This window comes from Canis lupus, chromosome 34 (assembly GCF_048164855.1).
Source record: "Canis lupus baileyi chromosome 34, mCanLup2.hap1, whole genome shotgun sequence".
Taxonomy (NCBI): Eukaryota; Metazoa; Chordata; class Mammalia; order Carnivora; family Canidae; genus Canis; species Canis lupus.
In genome coordinates, this window is record NC_132871.1 from 9,369,655 (window position 1) to 9,392,387 (window position 22,733).

At 41.1% G+C, this 22,733-nt stretch overlaps 1 protein-coding gene across 8 annotated transcripts in view; it reads left to right on the top strand.

Annotated features, from left to right (window-relative positions):
• PDE11A (phosphodiesterase 11A) overlaps positions 1-22,733 on the top strand; it is a 405,439-nt gene that overhangs the window by 269,900 nt on the left and 112,806 nt on the right. The gene's annotated exons all lie outside the window — the stretch shown is intronic.

The window sequence follows — 22,733 nt, forward strand, 5'->3', positions numbered from 1 at the left end:
AAATCTGCACAATATTGTGAGAATCAGTTTGCATGGCTTTGGCATTCGTTTTTCCTCCAACTTTCTGTTCACTTAAAATCAGTATATTTTCATCTGTAAAAATAAGTGAAGAGATTAGGACAATAATAGCTAACATTTGCCAAATACTTACTATGGACCAGACACAAGGTAAAGCATTTTACCTATATAATTTGAATCTCATAATCCCGTGAAGTACCTACTGTTTTGCAGATGAGTCCGTTGAGACATGGAGATGTTAAGTTAGGCCAGGGTCAAATGATGGTAAGAGGCATAGCCAGGCAGTCTGGCCCTGGAACTGGAGTTCCTAACGACCGTGTTTGCTGATGTTCAGTGGGACCATCTTCCAGCTCTGACATACGACAAGTCTATGAATGAGTCTTAGATATTTTTATCTTTTTTTAACGATTCTATTTTTAAGTAATCTCTACACCCAACATGGGGCTCAAACTCACAACCCTAAGATCAAGAGTCACACGTTTCACCGAGTCAGCCAGGTGCCCCTAGATATTCTTTTTCACCTCAGTCACCACCGCTCTCTTAAAGGCAGCCCAGAATTCTTGTTCCTCTCCCTGTACTTCTAACCCATCATGGTCAAAATATGAGAGTGTGGGAGACCTGATTTTCCTCCCTTTTGAAAGCTTTGGCCTCTGCCTTTTTAAGTTTTTATGGAATCTCAGAATTATCAGGTTCACCACCACAACCCTAAGAAAGATAGTGTTTTGTATCATGATATTTCTATGTAGTAACACTTGGTGATGGCTCTTCTTCTAAGGGCTTCGTTTACGTGCAGATACGTTCATCTTCCCAGGAAGGATGGCTCAGGGCCCTTTGGATCTGATCACTGAATCACATCATTAGCTTTGAGTCACACTAATAAGGAAAGGAAACAAAGGAAGACTCCAAACTCAGAGTAGGGATAAAGGAACTGCTCAGAAGGGCAGGGAGCAGCACACTTAGTGAGGGCTGCGTGGGCTGTATCCAGGGATGTGTTCCACTGGCTTGATGAGAGGCTTAGGAAAAGACCTGCAGTGGTGACCCATATCAGGAGGGACATGTTGCCAGTAAGAGGTGGCAGCTAACAGCAGAAGAAGGAGTCAGAACAACCCAAACCGTGGCAGCCAGGAGCCCCATGTTAGAGATATAAACCTCCTACATCCCAGCTAGAATGTGAATGCCACTGGGGCAGTGCTTTTGTATGTTTTGTTCCCTGCTCTATCTGTGCAGTTCTGGGAACATGGGAAGACTTAGTAAATATTTGTTGAATGGATGCATGCATGAATGAATGAATAAATCCAAAAAGTTCAGTGTTCAGAAATTCAAAACAACTATTCATTAAGAAAACATTAAAACCATGGTTACATGTGATTAATTTTTAGATCCTCTATATGTTTTATAAATATGTCCATCAAAAATATGTAAAGCTCTTATACTTTAATAAAGTTTAGTTACCTAGAAATCTAATTTAGGGCAATATATTACCACAAATATTTTGCTGTTCTTGCTGTTTTATACTTTTACTATAAGTATCATTATCATCGTTTCTAAAAGAAAGAAGGGACCAGCAGGGAGAAAGACAGCAAAGCTCACAGTGTGACAAATGTGACTGCAGGAGCTATTTGATGGGACATATGCAGACCCACAGCAGGCCAAAATCAATAGCTGTGTACCCTCTAAAGGTACTGCCCTTTGTTCAGCCTTGATTCTTAATTCCTTAGAGTAAGGAAAACACCACTGTCTTGCAATATGCCATGCTTTTCTATTGTTGGCTCACAAACATACTTACTAAAAATATGAAGTATTTAAATTTGAGAACAAAGGGTTATTTCGTGTTAAAATTATCAAGAGTATTAACGAATTTACTCCAGATTTTATCCTGAAAGATACTGGTAAGTATCTTATACTGTAATTGAGATATAGTAGATAATTTTAACCTAATGGCTTTTTTCCCTGATATATAAAGTAAACAAAACATTCTCACAATTGGTAGCTGATGTCTTATAACTGCAGCAATAACATTAAAATGTAGTGAGCTTAAAATAATCCTGCACGTAGACACTGAAAAGTATTTACTGAAGTTTCACACTGGAGTATGTGCAATGGAAGTTTCCTAATGGTAACTAAATAGTAAATAAATGCTTTGTTTTGACCCATATGTACAGATAAACCATGCTTACATTCAAATATATTGCAAACTTTGCCACTTACAATAATTTTTAACAGAGATAGTAAAGAAAACAGATATCAATAGAGATTTGAAATCTGGAACCAGAGTTATCCATAAAAGTTTATCATTTAAGGATGGCTGAGTCAATGTATTGGATTATGTGCAGCTGGGATCAATGATTCAGAGATTAAGTCAGACTTTGGAAGGAAATATCATCATCTAGTGCTGACGAGAATCTGGTGGTCAAATACATGCTTACACAGGCCAGACTCCAGTTGCAGCCCAAGCTGTACCACATCTGGGATTCAGATATGTTGAGAACACCAGTGAGAAGTCGTTGACACACAATTGAGTAGGAGACCTCCTAGTTAAGAACTCTTCCTAGTGGAAATTGAGGCCACAGGCCTCAGTGTCTAGATGATTCCAAGTTCAGCATGAGATTTGTCTCTTGGATTTTTCCCTTACCCCAGCCTCCTATGGATTGATGTTCTGAGCTAAAATTGTGAATGGACACAAAAGGTGTGGCCCTTAGTACAGTTTCAGTGCAATGAATGATCCCAAGATCATGAGGGTTCCAGAGTACCAACAGAATGCAACAGAAAGAGGCAACCTAACAGAAGTAAGCTTCATATTGACCAGAGGGAAAGCACCTTCTATCAAAATGACCAGCAGAAGCTGAAGAAATAAATGCAGGCTGAGTGGTCACATGTTACGGACAAGTAAGGTATACCCTGAGAATTCTTGGAAATAAGTAGAGAGATGGAGATCCCACAGTATTGGAGAGTACAATACACAACCATTAATTACTTTCAACTTACTACCACTTATACTTGTACTCTTGTGCCATCAATGGGATGGTTTCAAGGAACACAGATTTGATAAACCTATAGTCAAGCTTTAAAAATCATTAATGCTAGGTTAATATCACTTTACCTTTTTTCATATCTTGTCTTCCTATTTCACACCTATCCATGTTTGGTGATTTCTTTTCCTGTCATAGAATACCATAGGAGAGGGAAAAGATGTTTTTATTTTTGTTTTGTTGTATTCTATTAACTCCTGTTGGGAAAAGTCTCCTTCATGGGTGTGTGGTGGTGGGTGGGCGAATGGTGGTCAGAATGTGGAAACCGTTCTTCTAGAAGTATTCCTGGATTATCTAGCCATTAAAACTGGATGAGACAGCAACATATAATTGCTAACCAAAGAATGTCAGAACCTAAGCTTATTTTTGTGGTCCTGATGTATTATTTATACCTTGGGAAATGGTCCTTTTTTGGAGGGCCACCTATCACAAAAAGATCATAGAACTTCCTGGAACTAATGAATTAACTTTTTTAAAAGTCTGGCTGGTTGAGGTTATAATGTCAATAATTTATCCTTTATGGGCTGCTTGCCCTGTGCATTGAATGAGGAAACCAGGATCTAAAGAGTGGTTTTTATCCTCATTAACATTTACTGATCTTCCTTGAACTTGAAATAAGAAAGGTGTGCCCAGAAAATTTGTGCAGATTTTAATGCCTGTTTATATCTCTTCTGCTCTGCACTAACGGAAAGAATGTAAAAAGACCATATTGACAATTAGATCTCTTTGAAGATGACTGGTTTAAAGGCTTTTAATAACCTGAAGATGCCAGCTGTGATAACATAAGAAAATGAGTTTAGTACACCAATTATATGCTCCTGCAATTTTATGCACTTTCCTAAGATTCCAATGCGGTGGCCAGACCAAACAGTTACCACTATATATGCCAGTTTACCAATTAAAATCAACTCATGGACACTCTCATGTTATATTGCCACCTTTTATCATCCCTTCTTTCAATTCCAAACTGCATGGGTTATGGCTGCAATCAGAGATGAACTCGTTTACGGGACTATTTAACTGCCTCAGTAATTAAACACTGATAACTCATGTTGGGTGTTTAGGTTTGGACTACCTCTTGCGTATTTCAAGTTATCAATGTTAATGCCTAGACCACAAATTAACATCCTGGTAAAGTAAATAAAATAAAGTGCCAAGGAATAGGTACCCCCTGTGGCCTTTACATAGCAAAGTAAGAATGGCTACATCAAAAATAAGACCCTACAACCTCCTCTGTAAGATGGAGGGCAGGGGACAGACTGGGCAATGAGATGTGATGTACTAGGCTTTTATTATTTTTTTTAAGTAATGACGCTTGAGGAGACATCTTCGATCCATGAAATATTCAGGTGTTATCATAAGCAGCTATGTCCTCAGAACTGCCCTGCCAGCTGTTCGGGTAGATGTGTCTGTCATAGGTCCTGCACAAGGGTCCCTGAGCAAGGAGGCAGGAGTTGGGACTCACTCCCACGTGGCTGGTCAAGTGATGGGATACCTCTTAGTAACTGATCTCCCAGTGGGCGCACCTTTCTGCTAATCACACAAAGACAACGTGTGCTGGCCACTGCCCCACCAACTCTGTTTCCAAAGCTGTGGAAAAGTCCAATTCTTGCAGTGGCTTCTTGCAGAGGAAAGTGTCCTATGTAGACATAGGGTAACACCATGGCACTTACCCAAACCCAAGGCATGAGACAACTGCCTTGGAGGGTCGAGGTAGGGCAGGGCACCGGGTGGCAGAGGCGTGGGGAAATCATGTTGCCCACCACAATCAGCAGGAAGCACCTTCCAGCTCTTCTTGGGCAGGCTGGGTGCTCCCACAGAGATGCCTCCAGAGTCCAGGAGGTAATGCAGGACCTCCAGGGGCCAGGGAGGGAAAGGGGCTTTCTCTTGTTTCTCTAGCCTCAGCCCTCACAGTCTTCCTGAAATGCTGCCTTTGGAAACCTCAACAACCAACCACTTTCCAGTTCACCTCTGCTTCTTTCTACGGTTGTTTCAAAGATGACCTCGCAGTGGTATAAATGGAATTTGGGGATCATCTTACACCTAACCTATTCTGTTTCCTCTCTTGTCCCCATCTCTTGATTTGAGGGCTTTGTTTTTCCTTTAAATAGTATCTATGCCAAGTTTAATTTCTGAGGTTTTTTTTTTTTTTAATCATCAGGGAGTTATTGAAGCTTCAGCAGGAAACTGGCTGCAGGGAAAACAGCAGAATCAGCATCTGAAAGGGCATGTCTTCCTCCTGTGGCAGCCAGCTGAGCCACTTAGGACACATCCATAAACACGTGGAGTACTTTGTGTCCAAATGTCCTCATGTTCTTGCAGGTTCCTCTTTATGAATTATGTCTCAATGAAATGTTAGGTCAGAAAAAAGATGGTTACATTTTGTCACTCTTGAGTGTTGAACACACTGGGGAGGAAAGTGGTGTGAGGGGAACCGGGGCTGAAGTCCATCCTGGCCTTTCCTACTGCTGAACTTGGTGGCTATGAGTTGAGGGCTCCTCAAGAACTCACCTGGCCAAGATACACCCTGTGGTGACCCTGGCCTCCTCTCCAGTCAGCTTAAACAGCCATCATTTGCCACTTGTTTTCATTTGGAAACAAAACAGGGACACTGTTCCAAAAGATCACGATGACTGTTGACACTCCCTGGGAGGAAGGATGCACCTGGAAGGCATTCTCCCACCTTCTTGCTTCCACACATTAACACAGCTGGTCTACTGCACTCCTTGAGTGGCACACGTGAAGGCCCAGGGAGTCTGACCCTGGCAGAATGAAATAAAAGGCAGTTCATTTTTGGTTTTAGGGCAGTGATGAGTCCTAAAGGTCCAGGGAAGACAGGAGTGGAGGACAATCATGTGGCCCAGTTAGAGCGCTGACTCTTGAATGGTGAAGGGAACTATAGAGGCCAAAGTGGTCAGACCTTTCCAGAACACGAGGGCATCTGAGACTGTATCAGTCTCCTTCTTTCTGGTCTTTCTCTAGTTAGAGCCGTCTATGACTACAGGTAAGGAATTGGGAAATAAAGAACTGATGCACCCTCACTTCGGTGATACCGGTTTGGTTTAGCAGTCATAATAGTTGGTTTTCTCTCCGTATCTCCTTCGGTATACATAGGAACTAGAAACTCCTGACTGTTACGCTTCCCTCACCTTCCTCTCCAGAGCCACACTTTGGATATAATTATCCGGTCACCTTTGCGTCCTCACACCTGCTCACTCCCATGTGCTCTTCTCTCCATCATGATTTCAGAATGTCTCCCATGCTCCCACCATCCTCATAGTCACCACCACCAGCTCAGATCCTCATTCTTTCTCATGCAGACATTTGTTATGCATGCTCTCCTAGCTGGTCTCCCTGGTTCCCTTTCTCTCTGACTTTTTTTTTTTTTTAAGTAAGCTCTTATGCCCAACATAAGACCTGCTCCCAAATTCATCCTGTGCATAGTGGCTAGATCAACAGTACTCCTCTGTTGGTGCCAGGTTCCTTTTCACAAAGCTCAACATCTTCCATAAGCCTCTAGATTCCATCATTTCAAATTCTTCAGTTGGACATTAAAATGAGTGAAGGCGGGGATCCCTGGGTGGCGCAGCGGTTTGGCGCCTGCCTTTGGCCCAGGGCGTGATCCTGGAGACCCAGGATCGAATCCCACGTCAGGCTCCCGGTGCATGGAGCCTGCTTCTCCCTCTGCCTGTGTCTCTGCCTCTCTCTCTCTCTGTGTGTGACTATCATAAATAAATAAGATTAAAAAAAAATTTAAAATGAGTGAAGGGAAGTGGGAGATACAGGCTTCCAGTTATAGAATGAATGAGTCATGGAAATAAAAGGTACAGCATAGGGAATATAGTCAATGATACTGTAACAGCATATGGTGACAGATGGAAGCGTAGCATAATGTATAGAGAAGTTGAGTCACTGTGTTGAACACCTTAAACTGATGTAGCATGGTGTCAGTTGTACCCTCCATCAAGTCATTCTCACCATAATTCAGGCAAAAATGATCTGCTCGTTTGCCATTTTTTCATTATATTTATCAGTTTCCACCTTATAATATAAATCTTTGTGCACCTGTCCATTCACCAGATTGAACCAGGAGCATCTTTAGGAGCGAATCCTTGTCTTACTCATTTTTTGTAACCCTTGGATTTCCTAAAGTCATGTCTTGCACCTGGGGGCTGATGAAATTTCTACAAAATGCATTGAACTGTTTGCAGTTTTGATGGCAGAGGTGCTTACAACATGTGAGTAGAATTTTGAAGCAAGTATCTATGACAATAAGAGAGTCTGCAAATTTTATCTCAATACTTAAGTTCTTGGTTGCTAGTTTCCTAAGAAGTCTGAACTATATGACAATAAAGGGATTCATTTTCTTTGTTTAGGGTATTTTCTTTGGAGTGTTCAGTAATGACAATATCTACCCTTCCCTACTGTGGGCAAAGGCCTCTTGTCATTAATTCTTAGTTGATTTGGCAATTTCTGTAATACAAGTACACTTTGGAGATGTTGAGGGTTTGTTTCCAGAGTAGTGCAACAAAGCAAATACCAACATAAAGTGAGTCAAATGAATTTTTGGCTTCCCAATGTATATAAAAGTCATGTTTACACTATAGTCTATTAAGTGTGCAATAGTATGATGTCTAAAAAAATAATGTACATATCTTAATTAACAAACATTTTATTGCTAAAAAAGGGTAACCATCATCTGAGCTTTGAGCAAGTCCTAGTCACTCATCACAGATATATAATAACATATATAAAATATAATAATAATGTAAAATTTTATAATATCTTGACAATTATTAGAATGTGACACAGAGACACGAAATGAGCAAATGCTTTTGGAAAAATGGCACTGATATACTCACTCAACACAGAGCTGCCACAACCCTTCAATTTGTTTAATCCAAAATATCTGCAAATCACAATATAGCAAAGTGCCATAAAATGAGGCATGCCTGTATTAGGTAAGATTCTTCACTCTGTATCTATCCTGCTACCACCATCCTGATGACTAAATCAGTTAAAATTATTACTTCCTTGAATCTCAGGATGACTTTCTAATTCTTTTTATTTGTATGGTCCTGAATTCTGTACCTTGTACCTATTTAAAATTATGTGCTGCTTTGGGTAGTTCTGCATGGTTTCTCACAATTGACAATGGATCCATCCAAAAATCTTTAAAATGTGCATAAATCATGACTGAATTGATCTCAAGGCCCAATATGAAACACCAAGTTAGGAGAGAATGTCTCAGTTGCCAGAGCTGTCCCTTTTTTTTTTTTTAAGATTTTATTTATTTATTCATGAGAGACACACACACACACACACAGAGGCAGAGACACAGGCAGAGGGAGAAGCAGGCTCCATACAGGGAGCCCGACTTGGGACTTGATCCCGGGACTCCAGGATCACTCCCTGGGCCAAAGGCAGGCACTGAACCCCTGAGGGATCCCCCGAGGATTTTTTTATTTTTTTTTTTAATTTTTATTTATTTATGATAGTCACACACAGAGAGAGAGAGAGAGAGGCAGAGACACAGGCAGAGGGAGAAGCAGGCTCCATGCACCGGGAGCCCAACGTGGGACTCGATCCCAGGTCTCCAGGATCGCGCCCTGGGCCAAAGGCAGGCGCTAAACTGCTGCGCCACCCAGGGATCCCTCTGTCCCTTTTTAAAGCGATCTTTGTAAGGCCCCAGACATAGAAGACGATAGAGCATGCATGTAAATAGACAAAACAGCCACCAGACCACTGGGTTCATTTAAAATTTCTAGGCCTCAGGTTTCCTCATCTGCACAACAAAGCCATTTTCAGCTAATAAAATGCTATAATTTTATGAGCCTATAAAATGTATCTCCAGGAGGGAAGGGGAAAATAAAACGCAAAGCAACATAAAGTTGACAAAACATCTTGGGGTTCTTCTAATTTCTAAATACCCAGAGCTTCAAATTTAAGCTCTCTTTAAAAATTTGGACATTTGGTGGAAGACTTGGCTCAGCTTGATGTAATTACATATTATAAGTGATTTCTAAAGCCCACTGTGGCTATATCATATTTGAAGGGTAACATTATACAGTAACACTCGTGAGAAAGATAAGTGATTATTTTAGGTAGGACAAGAATTTTAACCTCATCAGTATAAAAAGTATACACTAAGGCTACCTAGAAATCTTTAAATAATCATAACGCCTTAAATAATACAACTTAGCAGTGTATAAAAACGTTTTCCTACTCATTGTCTTACTTGAACCTCACAACATCTTGGTGAGGGCAGGGTCATGATAGCTCTCCCATTTACATACATACAAAGTGACCAAGAACGAAAGAGCCAACAAGAAAAATGCACATGCTTGGCTTGGCACATGCTTGGCTTTTTCCTCTCCAGTGTTCTGTTTTGACCTTGAAAACAAGGCTTCCCTTCAAGTACTGAATAGGGAAATGTAAGCAATATCATGGAATTTTATCCTAACATCATTTCTTTTGAGTTCACTGTTATTCTTGAAACCTCTGTGGCGTTTTGACAGTTTGGGGGCTAAATAAGTGTGAATGGTGATGATGCCTGAGTAAAACAGAATTTGGGGCTGAACTTAATATAGATACTTAAAAAGAGGCTTTTCGTGGTAATCAATTAGGCAATCGATATATGATGCAATTTTATTAGAAACTTCTTTTTTGTGTTGTGGCTGTGCCATCTGTGTGACTTTTTGCCCTGGGCTTTCAGACTGCTTAGAAACCTAAGGAAATTGGAAATGGCAAACATTATGAAGATATTGCATCATTCTGAGCAAATGGGTATATGATCCATTATTCTGACATCTTGCTTGTCTTCCTTACAGTCTGATTGGCTATCTAGCTGTATAGAAATCTCTCGACATCTGGAAAGCTCAAAGGAAAGAGAGCAGTCCTACTTTATTATTCTGTGCTCTCCAGGCCTGCCAGGTACCTTGTAAGAAAGATAACTAGGGTATGAGATTGTGAACATCAGTTTGAGGATAAAGCACTTGTCAGGAGATAAAGTCTTATGTGTAAGGCATGAGAACGCACAAACTAGAGACTATTTGGGGGAAGTACGAAGTGAAGAATGTGAAACTGGGTTTCCATTTGTGTAACGTTTCCTGTAGTGATGCATGGTATTGGAGACATCCTGGACAGTAATCTGTCTATCTGAAATATGACAGCTCTAACATAAGACTCTACGGTAAATTTTTAAGGATTTTTGAAAGTTATCATTCTGAATTAACCTCTGTATATAGCCTCAATTTGTATGTGAGAATTTGTGTGGGATGGGTGCATGTGTGCGTGTGTGTGTGTGTGTGTGTACACACTTTATCTTAAAAGGGTAGTCAAGTGATTTAGTGTTTCAACTCTGGCGTTAGAAAGGGATGGCAATTCATTGTCTCCCAAGAGACATGCAATGGAAAAATCTGTGAGAAAAACAGGATCTGAGATGAAACACTTTGGCCACTGGGTGCCATCCTTGCTCCACGCAAGGATTTGCTGAGCCACATTTCTAGGAAGATGGTTAAAACCCGAAAGACAGTAATTTAAAAGTAATTTCAAGATACCATAATGTTTGTGTGTGCACATGACCTGGAATATGTTAGTGACACAGCAACTGATTCATCTGCTGAGGCACGAGGTGCAAGGACTTGGGAAATCTCCCCTCTGGTTCAGCCTCACCAACAAAGGCTGGGTAAAGCCCTCTTGCTGGCTGTATCCCAGTGAGCCAGCCAGTGCGTACACGGGAGGCACCGTGGAGGTGCTGGGAGTTGATGGTGAGGTGGTATGGTAGGAATCCAGAGGTCCGATGCTCCATTAATTATTTTTATTGTTGCATATTCTGCAGTAGACATGTAACAGGACTTGAAACCAACCGTCGGTGTAGCTGTGCTCTATCCCTTCCAATGCATTCCTTTCATTACCAGAGCTGGTGGAGCCATTGAGCACTCTTCTTCCCTTTCCTAGGAATGCTGGTGATGCATGTTGGTGGAACAGGAACTCTGTTTCGGGTGCTTTTTCTCTCCCTGGAAGCAATTCACGGCATTTACAAAGACAACGCCTTAGCCAGAACATCTATGTCAATGACACAATCTCTGGGCAGGATTTCGCTGTCTTTGGATGTGCCATGAATATACATAAAACTTAGAAATTAAACTCAGCTTTATGAACAGTAATAGCCACAGAGACTGTTCTAAGACTGTCAAGTAGTACAGGCCGATATTTTCAGCTAGGGCCTCCAACATGTGGTTGAGACTAAAAGGAATTAAGGTATGAACAAGTAAGAATTTCAATAAAAATTGAAAATCTGTTACAATCACACTGTAACAGGAAACTCTAGAATCTTTCCTATAAGACCCCATTGTAGAAGGGATCCAAGCTCCAAATAGATTTTACCCCACAGCCCCAGGCTGGGGGCTGTGCAGCTGGCCTCACAGTTGGCCCAAGAGGCTGGCCTGGAGCGGGGCCTACAGGTACCTCTAGAGTACTTCTGTAATCAAACCGACACACCCGTGAAAGGGGAAAGTGTGAGAAGGCCTGGGAGGACTTTGAAAAGAAGAGCAGCCTTTTTTCAACCTATCCAGCGATGAAACGGTTTAAATGCCATCCTGCTGTTAAGCATCCACAGGTGGATGGACTTTAAAATACATTTTCTGGGCTTACTGTCGGTTAACATGATATCAATCATTATATACTTTTAAATATTGCTACTCGCTAGGAGTAGTGGTGTTATAACTACAGCATTCCTTCTGACTGGACCTGCTGTCACAGCTCTTACTTCATCAGATGTTAACAGAAGCCTTTCAAGGAGGCATCAGTGGCTTTATCCCATTTACAGATTAGGCACCTGATGGAGATCACACACTGCCAATTTGAAGGCACTACTTCTTGCCACTGAGGTCCTTTTTGGGGACTCTCCTACCCGATATGTGCTCCGTTCACTCAGTGTGACGGTCACCTGAAAAATAACAAACATTTAGTGAAAATTTTACTAGGTGCCAATTCTCTTTTCAGCGCCTTACCTGTATTACGGATTAAGAAATCGAGATATAGATAAACATGCTGAATTTATAAGGTTCCCTTTTGATATAGACATGGAACCCTTTTTGTTTTAGGTCCTTCTGGTCCTGGTTTGGCCCTGTCCTTATGGTCTGATTAATGAACCCTTCTGAAATCTAAGGCTTAGTTCCTTAATAGATGAAGGAGTTTAGATTTCAACAGACTCTGCTAAGGGCATGTTTGTTTGTTTGTTTTTAAGTTTACATAGTAGGAAGGCAATCCAGGCCTATTCATGATCCAGATGTGTTTCTCAGACTTCAGCATCCTAGAATATCAACTTCAAGGGACAGGTTGTGGGATCCAAAAGCAACTTTTTCCCCTCCAAGGGTAAATCGCAAACAGTTCTCATGCTGAATGATCCCATTCCTCCGTACTAGGTTCATTTTCCTAACATATATTATAATTCATCTTGGGCCTTTCCAAAAACAGGAGGGAGTCCTGTGAAAACCAAGCTCTGTGGTGGTTTTTGCAGGAACAGGTGGCCATCCTCACCACTGGGCTTAAATTTGTCAAACAACTCCGTGAAACACTGAAGCTGGATTTTAAAGAAGGACACTTAGTTCTCTTCCCCTCACGACCAGCAGGAAAGCCCTAGAATTCAGAAAAGAAAGAGAAGAGGGAGAGAGGCTTTCTGTGACTACATTGCTCTAATATGAAAAATCAAGACTCACCCTCTTTTTTTTTTTTTTTTTAATGAAACCATCCATTTTCCTTTATTTACTTAAACTTTTTTAAACTTATCCTCCCTTTAAAACCACGGAGAAACTTATTCTTCTGCCTAAAATATCTTTCAAACCATCAGTGATCTCTTTGAAAACAACTTTCTTCTGGTTCTCTGAGGAGTCTTGTGTGAGAGCAAAGGCTGATTATTTTTTATAACTCCCCCCCTTAAAAACCAACGGTCCAAGTATTGTGTTGCTAGGAATGTCCCTGTCTTCATTGGCTGTGATCACCGTGTCTGTCTCCACATGGGCTCTTTCTCCCATTGTGGGGTGATTCACTTATGAGAAGGCAGGATGGAGTGGTTGCAGGGTCCCAGAGGTAAAAATCCCCTCCCTCTGTATGAGATATGTAAGCTCAACATTCCTCCTGAGAAGGGTTACAAATAGGAGTACACCGTGTACTGTACCAAAAGGATAACATGCCCCCACAGAATGTGCTCCTGCAAAGCCAACTGCTACAGGCAGATCCGCCTGGCCTCTCCCACAGCTGGCTGCCACAAGCACCCAACCGGCCCCTTGAGCCAAATGTGCAGAGCCACCTCAGTGCAGCTTTGAGCCCTGGATATGCTCACTGCAGCCTGGCTTTCCTTACTAAGGGGCAAATATGGCCTGTGTCAAGGCCTAAATTCCTCATCTTTCAGCCCACCCCTCCAGAAAGGACTGTTTCCAAGTTCCAGTTTGAAGAATCTCAGGGAAGTTTTCCATTTGGTCCCAGGGGGCCCATCCCTGGACCAACCAACTGTGACAGGGACATTGTCGTAGAAGAATATGTTAGCTCCAAGGTGGAAAAACATGGTTTTTCCAACCAAAAAGATGGTTGGAGTGGGACACATGGTTTCCTTGAAAGGAGAGGGAGCCACCCCTGGGTGGCTCAGTCGGTTAAGCATCTGATTCTTGATTCCAGCTCAGGTCATGATCTCAGAGTCATGAGATTGAGCCCCAAGTCGGGCTCCACACTCAGCATAATAAATAAATAAATAAATAAATATTTATTTATTTTTTCTCTCATAAATAAATAAATAAAATCTTTATTTTATTTTATTCTCATAAATATTTATTCTCATAAATATTTATTCTCTCTCTCATAAATAAATAAATAAAATATTTAAAAGGAAGGAAGGAAGGAGAGGGATACCAGGCAGATAGTAACATGGCTGTCCTTCACAGGTGAGGTGTACAGGCACAGGACTTTGTGACTTTGGCACCTATCCAACCTACTATGGCCTCTCTTACAGAAAGCACACTTCCTGGAGCACAGGTGAAATGCTCACAATTGCTCCCTTCATAATTCCTAATTGTAGACACTGGGTGGCACCCCCGGTGACCTGTCAGCCATAGGGTTTTCCTCAGTGACTTTGTCTACATTGCATTATTGAAAAGAATGCTTTATTATATCCTTAAAGCATTTCTATTTCCACCACTAATCCCACTGAGGGTCACCCTGATTTGGCTCTCAGACTCACCCCAAATTTTATAAGGCAAATAAATATAACTTCCAGGAATATGCTAATTAAATCGGCCCAGGAATTCCTCATTTACAGTTGTCTCATCTGATCATATCCCAGCAGCCTCTTTGTCTTGCTCTCGAGTCCCAGAGGCACTGATGCTGAACCAGGAAAAGCCCCTTTCCGCTGGATCAACCAGTAACCCACAGCTTTCTTCTCGGGTAGTCATTTCTTTGTGAACAACATAGGACTTACTCGAGAACTGAGCAGATGGAGGAAGCCAAAACAGCCCCCCATCTGATGTTTGAAACTCACAGTAGAAGCTCAATTCCTAATCTACTTCCATCCTCATTAGAATTCAATTAGTAGAAGGACATTCTTTCCTAGAGGCTCTTTGGCAGATTTGTGTACGAACAGTTAACCCCGTGTTCGCAAAAGCAGTTACTTGTATCCAACAGCTCTCTCTGGCTGCAGAGAGAATCCCAAAGCCCTTTAGACAAGACTTTGCTTATCCTCCCACCAGGATGCAAATATTTTAAGTGGACAGAGGGGAGATAAAATGCAGTCAGAACTGTGCTGACACTGACTACATCCTGCGGCTGCTGAAGTTTCGGACCTAAAGGTCAGGGGAGGAAGGTGAAGGAGAGGACACTAGAGACAAAGAGACAAAGAAAAACGTGAAAGGCTTCCTTGACATTGTTTCCAATTATTTCCCTGGATAAAGGAGTTCAGACTTTAAAATGTATCAACACATAACTATAAAAAGTATGGAGAAATCCATCTGTATTCCTAAGACACGTAGAACTGCTCATCCCACCGTGAAAAGCAGGATATTTGAGGGTAAAACAACCTTGAGTTGTTTTGTGTTTTTTCTTTCCCTTTTTTTCTGCAGTATTCCCGTAACCCTTCTTCAGATGCCTAAATGTAGACTCAGGGAGATTTATTTTTCTTCTAATGGGGTATGTTATAGTTGTCACTCAGCCTTGAAATAGTTTTCCTCTCCAGTGGAACATCAGGCCAGTAATATATTTGCATAGCTATTCCCACCTGTCATTCTTCTGCCAGCCTAATGCGTCAGCATTGCACAGGACCCCCAGCCAGCCAATGGCAAGCTTTTAAGCTGCTGCATTTATGGGACATATTTTCTAAATATCCGTAGTCACCCAGCAACAGGAAAAGGTATTTCATTGGCTCTCTTGCTGTCAGCTAGAAAGGAGGACAATCCAGATGGACTTGAGCTGTGAAGATCAAGAAGGCACTGGAAGGGGTGTTGGGGGGAGCAGATGTTTGAACACAGGAGCCTCTTGGTGGCCAATGTGATATTCTAGAAGGATTGTGTAGGGCATGATGTTTTCATCATGATGGTTTCAATCCCCTCCCCCCCCCCAGATTAAAAAAAAATCAAACATTAACGAATAGCACTGTAACAGGGCAGGTATGACATCTGCAGTGTCACAGGATGCAGAAAAGATCAGTCCTGGCTCCCAGTCTTCTCTGCCTGATTAAAGGGAGTGTTGCTGAATTTGGAACCCCAGTTAGAAATAAATTAGAGCTTTTTGGTGTGGAAACAATTAAGCCTTCCTCCACTAGAGGTAGGATGCCATCTATAGTGGGTATTCTAAATGCAAATCAATCCCTTAAGTTACTTTATCAATATCTAATCTTGTGAATTATCCTGCCCTTAAAAAGTTCTACCTAACTCTGCAGGCTGTTCCCTGCCCTACTCCCCAAGAAAACCCAAGAGAGAGCCACAGAGCTAGTCAGGGTGGCCTGGGCCTTGAATGATGGGCTAACTCGCCATGTCCTCTGACTTCTCCTTCAGCTGTTTCCCCTGCAGTCTGTCTATAAAGGAAAACAAGGCTTCCTCTTTCTGAATTTAACTCTTTTTACTATAGAGAAGAAAATTAATACCGACTGGGTGTATATGTGAAATCAAAACAATTAGGGAATGCTCCGTAAACCAGACAAGGAAAAAAACAAAACTTAAACTGACAACAGCACCCAGTCATTGCTGAGAATCCAGCCCCATCACTTCAAGCTGTATAACTAAAAACAGTTAAACTCAAGGATTTGATGCCAGGAGCACATCCATGTCTCATCACTGGTCTAATGCAGAGCAGGCAATTTGCGGTACGAGCTCACTCAGCGTAAACTCTTTCCTGCAGTTTCACCTGAGCTCCTGTTCTTACCAGCCTAATGCAGCAAAATGGAAGGAAGGTGCTGTCTGCTTTTCCAGAGAGTTAGATTGGAAATTAGCCATGATTACTAGTAATTATAATTAACAGCGGGCAACGTATTAACTGTAGATCCAATACTATTACATGCATGTTAATTCTGTAGACTCATATTAATAAATTAGTATGTGAATTATCATTTCTGTGTATCTCTAATGGGTATAAAAAAGGATGCAGGCCAATTTGCTTTAGCTAGACTCTAAGCTACTTGAAAATTGCTTTATCTTCAGTGCCTAATGCAATGCCTGGTATATGGCAGGTGCTCAAGAAATATTTCTGAGCACCTGTATATCAATACATTGATGACGAAATTGATGAGTCAATAAATGACACAAAACTTGTGAATCCACCTGAGTTTCACAAATGACAAGACTCAGAAAGTTGTAAAACACTTCGATTTTCTTTTAAGTGTCTGGATTTATGCATCTCATGGAAACTAAACGCAGGACACCTGAGTTGTAATCTTGTTCCGTCTCAAGCCTAGGAGATAGATGTTATTATTACCTCATTTTATAGATGAAGAGACTGAAGGCTAAGAGGTAACGTGACTCTCCTAAATTCACAGAATTAGCTTAAGTCACAAGAATAAGAATTGAACCTGAGTCTAATCCAAAGCCCCTGTTCTTACCATTATTCAAGTCTGCCTGCACACCTATGTGTTTCTTAAGTGCAGAAATATGAACCCCTGGAGCAGACCATGCTGCCTTCCTGGACAGCATCACCACTTCTTCTGTTTCAAAGCACAGAGCAGAACATTGAGGACAAAAGGCTTACGAGAGTAAGATGCCATTTTGGAGATGACACACAATAAACAAAGAATCAAGATGCAGGGAAAAAAAAGAAAAGAAAATCCTAGAACTTTCTGTGCACTAAACAGGTCATCAAGCTCAGACTAGAGTCCCAGCCCGTTCCCTGTGGTGGGCTCTGTGGACGTGGGGAAACATTGGTCTGGGCCCAGTTTTGCCACCATCACCATCACAAAACCTGGGTTCAAGGCCCAGCTCTGCCTCACATTTCCAGCAGGACTGTAGGCAGTGCCCACAAGGGAGTTAGGCCCTTTGAACCTCCCTTTTCACAGTCAGAAAAGCAGGATAATAGGAACCACCCTAAGGGGTAGTGTGAAGATGACATGTGATGACAATATGGAAAGAACTGTATTTATCTGCACGTTGCAGATGCTCAATAAATATTAAATGTCTTTTCTCTTTCTCCTATAACTTTAAATGAAAAGGCTGAAGAATCACATTTGTTTAGAAGATTATAAAAGGCATCCATAAAATTATCCAGCTTTTTTCTCTAGACGTTATAATCAGCAAATGTTGGTTCCTTATTTAAGGAGGAGGCGACATGCATTTTCTATTCCAGTAAGACTTTAGAAAACCTCAGAGACAAGGTGAAAATTTGAGGTAGAAATTTACGTGAGACCAGGCTTTCCAAGGCTCCAGGTACCAGGCTATTGCCCTGACTCTCATTTCCCCAGTGAACTGCACTAATGATGGATATTTCAGGGATTTTTATTACCTACTAGCTCAAGTGCGAGACAGGCTACCATAAGTCATAGAGAAAGTCTTGGAAGGTTTACCTACAACAGAGGTTCTCACTATTTTTCGTGAGGAAGAGAAATTCTTCACTTACCTGAAGTCGTGATATAGCAGATATAGGCTTTCAGGGAAGGTTCTGGGTAAAACAGGCAGCCTGTTCCTTCCCACTGAACGTGGCAATTATGAAAGAGAAGAAAGTGTGATAGGGAGTGGACCAGTGACACCGGCAGATCAACATGTCAGCTAAGACTTCAAGATCAATTAGTGATCCAGATCTGACCCCAGAGAAAACGCCTTTCTCTGACACATTAGAGCTCTGGAGAGATTGTTTTCTCTCACTCACTCTGACTCTGTGCACTAGAGAGGGGATCGTTAGGGAGCGTAAGTGGCAGGCCTATGTCAGAGGTTCTGAGCCCTGACTGACATTAGACTTATCCAGGGAAGAGAGCCTTTAAAAACAGCACCACTACCCAAGTATCACACCAGACCGATTGAAAAGAAGTGGGCAGAGGGCTGGCATTGGTATATTGTTTTTAAAGCTCTCAGATGAGTCTATCACAAGTGAGGAATGAAAAGCACAGCACCAGCTAATATTTTCCAAACTGCTGTCTCATTAGACCATCCTTCCGCAGAATAATTGACCACACATCCACCAAAAGTGTTCTGGTAAATACTCGTTTAAATAAAGCTAAAATGGTGACTTCACTGCACCATTTCTGAGACCTTAAGCCCTTGTGGGCATTGTGCCTCAACTTTGCCCAGGCACTTGTGACCACACCTTTTTCAAAGCCCACCTGCCAATGGCTTATGTAACACACAATACCAGTCGGAGCATATCCCGGCCTGGGTCCACATGTCCTCAAAGAAAAGAAAGGTACAGAGAGAACTAAGAAGAAAATGGGCAGAGGCATCTGCCAGCAGCCACATTCTGTGATCTGAAATGCCAAGGATATCCAGATCCTGGCATTGATATTATTCTGAGGTTGAGCCTTTAATGATCACGCTCATCATTCAATAATAGTTGCAATAAAGACTTGTCTCAGAAATTTCCAAAGATCAAGTCACTTTAATTACAGTAACGTATATTTCAAAGCTGCTCCATTTTTATTGTATTCTACCCTGAAAAGACAACGCGTTGCTGTTTTGAGTTGTAAATTGCCTCAAAGAAGGGGAGCTCCTAAAGATTCATTTTGCCTTAGAATACCCAGAGATGCTCAGAGAGCAGGTCTTTACCTCCAACCAGGGATCTTGGAAAGGAGGTGGAAATAAAATGAAACTGACAATGATATTGAGCTTGAGAATGTGCAGGAATTAACGATGTACTAACTATCTAACTGCCTAAAATAAAAATGGGTAGTCAGTGATTTGTATTTTACTGGGCAGAGGTGGCAAGGTTTCTTATGTGCAGCTGAGATTATGTACTGTTGTAAATGAAACCTAAACTCCAGTTTTCAGGATCAGAGAAGGGAGCTCTCTGAGCCTGCATCTTCCCTTCTCGTCAGGACATTCTCAGAATTATCTGACCTATTCCTTTTCCCAACCAGCTCATCATTTTTCCATTTGTAGTTGGGAATGCATAACAATCAGCAATTTCTAAGTCACAGTAAAACGGTGACCATATTCTATGCCAAATAGCCAAGAGCCATAGAATTTATTCAAATTAGGAGTAATGAAAATAATAGCAATGACAATTATTAGTCTAGCAGCTATCATTTATTGAGCACCTACTATGTGCCAGGCACCATACATGCGTTATCTTAATTTAAGCATCAGTATAACTCCGTGAGATTAGTGATTTGGGCTCTCTTGACCTGATGTAGAGTTATAGCTCAGGGACATAAAATAACTTGCTCAAGTCAGCATTGAAGCTAGGATTGAAACTACTGTCCATTAAAGAAAAAAAAAAAAAGGAAGAAAGAAAGAAACTGTGGTCTATAATTCTTTTTGCAGTAAGCCCTTGTCTTAAATGTATGGTATACCTTTTTCCATAAGTTATGGGAAATGACAATATGGAGGAGAAAATGATACATGTTTATAACCTTATATGTGAACAGTGTCAGTATACTGAGACTTCAGTCTCTGAATATAAATATTTTTATAGCATTTTTCAACTTTTAGAAGACAATTTGGCATCCTATAACTGCAGTCCTTATTTGCAAAACGATTTATGGGGCTTAAAATAGCAGATTAGTAGACATGCATAGATTTATATTTATTTAGATAAAGTTACATGAACATATGCCAACTTTTATTTTGTCTAGTGAGCATTCTTTGATGTCTTTATTATGGGAAAATGGCTTTCCAGACCCATCTCTGTGGCACATCAACTCCTGGTTCTTTAGGGAGCTATAATCATTGGATTTGCTTTACCTGGCCACATTCCTTTAATGAGCCCCTTCATGACACATTTATTGATAAGAAAGATGGTTAGGGGAAGGACCACTGTCTGTAGCCATGGAAAATAACAAAGCAAACTAGCTTCTTAATCCCACAAACACTACCCAGAAAAAGAAGAAGAATTCTGACATACTGAAATTGTCTTAACTATGAATCTAATGTTTCTGACCTCTGAGAAGGAAGTATAAAAAAGAACAACCACCAAAACCCAACAAAACAAAACAAAAAGGGAAATTAAAAAGATGAACTCCTATATTTCCAGCAAAAATAATGTTAGATGGTTGCCAAAATATTTGGAAATATATGTGGGAAAGTAGTCCACTCTGGCCTATCCTGGCAATGGCATACTCTGCATTTGACTCAAAGAAAATAGCTTTTGGCATTTATCCACATTATTTTTCACCACTTGATTCAGAAGCAGAACATTCCTAGTTCAGGCAAAAAGCTATTTTGATATTTTATTTTTATTCCCCAGAAAACAGTTTCCAATGCCAAAGAATAATTTTATCAATATAAATAATCTACCTTCAGGTGTTTTATATCATATTCAATGACAAACTATGCAATGGAACATTTTGTGCTTTGACAGCCCATGAAATCCATTATCTCTCTTCATAGATCTTTCATTCAGAAAAAAATTTGAATTCAGAGGATTTATGATCCGATCAGAAATATTTGAAAAAAAGCAGCTTTTGAAATCAATATCAGGATTTACTAGTAAAAACCTAGAGTCAGTGGGTGAAATGTTATTGTAATCATTTATCCTTTGTGACCTTTAAAAGAATAAAAAAAAAATAACTGCTGTCTCATGCCCATAGTTTATAACCAGCAACACTAGGCGAGAACAAGAAGCTTTTTTTCATTCACCCAGTGGTTCATGACTTTTCCAAGAATTACCCGTATGCTGTTGCTACAGGGAAGAGGGCACTGCATGATCTTGGTATTTAATAAGGCATGAATAGGTAAGACAAAAAAGAGGCTTTATTCAACTGGTGTTGGTGTGTCTTTATAAAAGTAACTGGAATGATGAGAAATATGATCTATTTTCAGAATATGCATTTACAGTCTTGTCTACTCTCTTTCTTACATGGGTTAGCATGCTTTTCTTCTATATGGGTCCATAAAATGGACTCAATCCAAACTTTTTTTTTTTTTTTATTTACCTATTCGTGAGAGACACACAGAGAGAGGCAGAGACATAGGCAGAGGGGGAAGCAGGCTCCTTGCCGGCAGCCCAATGTGGGACTTGATCCTGGTACCCTGGAATCATGCCCTGAGCTTAAGGCAGATGCTCAACCACTGAGCCACCCAGGCATCCCTGGACACAATCTAAAACTTCCATTTAAATATCAGAAAGGGAGACAGAACGTAAAGACTGCTAACTCTGGGAAACGAACTAGGGGTGTTGGAAGGGGAGGAGGGCGGGGGGTGGGAGTGAATGGGTGACGGGCACTGGGGGTTATTCTGTATGTTAGTAAATTGAACACCAATAAAAAAAATAAATAAATAAATAAAACTTCCATTTAATCCAATTGTTATCATAAAGGAAAACTATTTCCTCCCCGTGGTAATTACAATTTTAAGAATATTCTCTCTTGAATAAATCATATTTTTTATCATTTATTAGATTTAATTAAAATGCTTCCTTGTGCTAGAATTTTCTGTCTTTGGTTTTCTTTTTGTTTCAAAGACTTTTTTTATTTATTTGACAGATAGAGACACAGAGAGAGAGAGATCACAAGCAGGGGGAAAGGACAGAGGGAGAACCAGACTCCCCACTGAGCAGGGAACCCGACTCAGGACTCAATCCCAGGACCCTGGGATCATGACCTGAGCTGAGCCGAATGCAGACATTTAACTGGCTGAGCCACCCAGGCGCCCTAGAATTTTCTTGGTACAGAAGTATAAATATGATCATTATGTTAAAATGCATCGTCTAAAATGCCACAAACTCAAAGTTACAGACTGTGACTCTTTAGAGTCTTGTTTAAGGGAGAGGTTGAGCAGAGCGCCCTGAAAGTTGGTAAATTCTGCCTCAGTTCGGCAGGGGGACTCGGTAGGGGCAGCAGGGTCTGGTAGGATCATGAGATCCTGCTCCTGGCTCTGACACCAACGGGTGCTGTCACCGTTGGGCCTGGACAATCCTAGAAAATTCCCAGTGCTACCCTTAGCCTACCTAGGAGGGAAGTGTGGGCACTTAGATGAAGGGAGGGCTGGAGGCCTGGCTCCCAGGAGCTCAGTGCCCAAAGGGAATGATTGCAAAGCAGAGCCCTCAACAAGGTCAGAGCCGATTTAG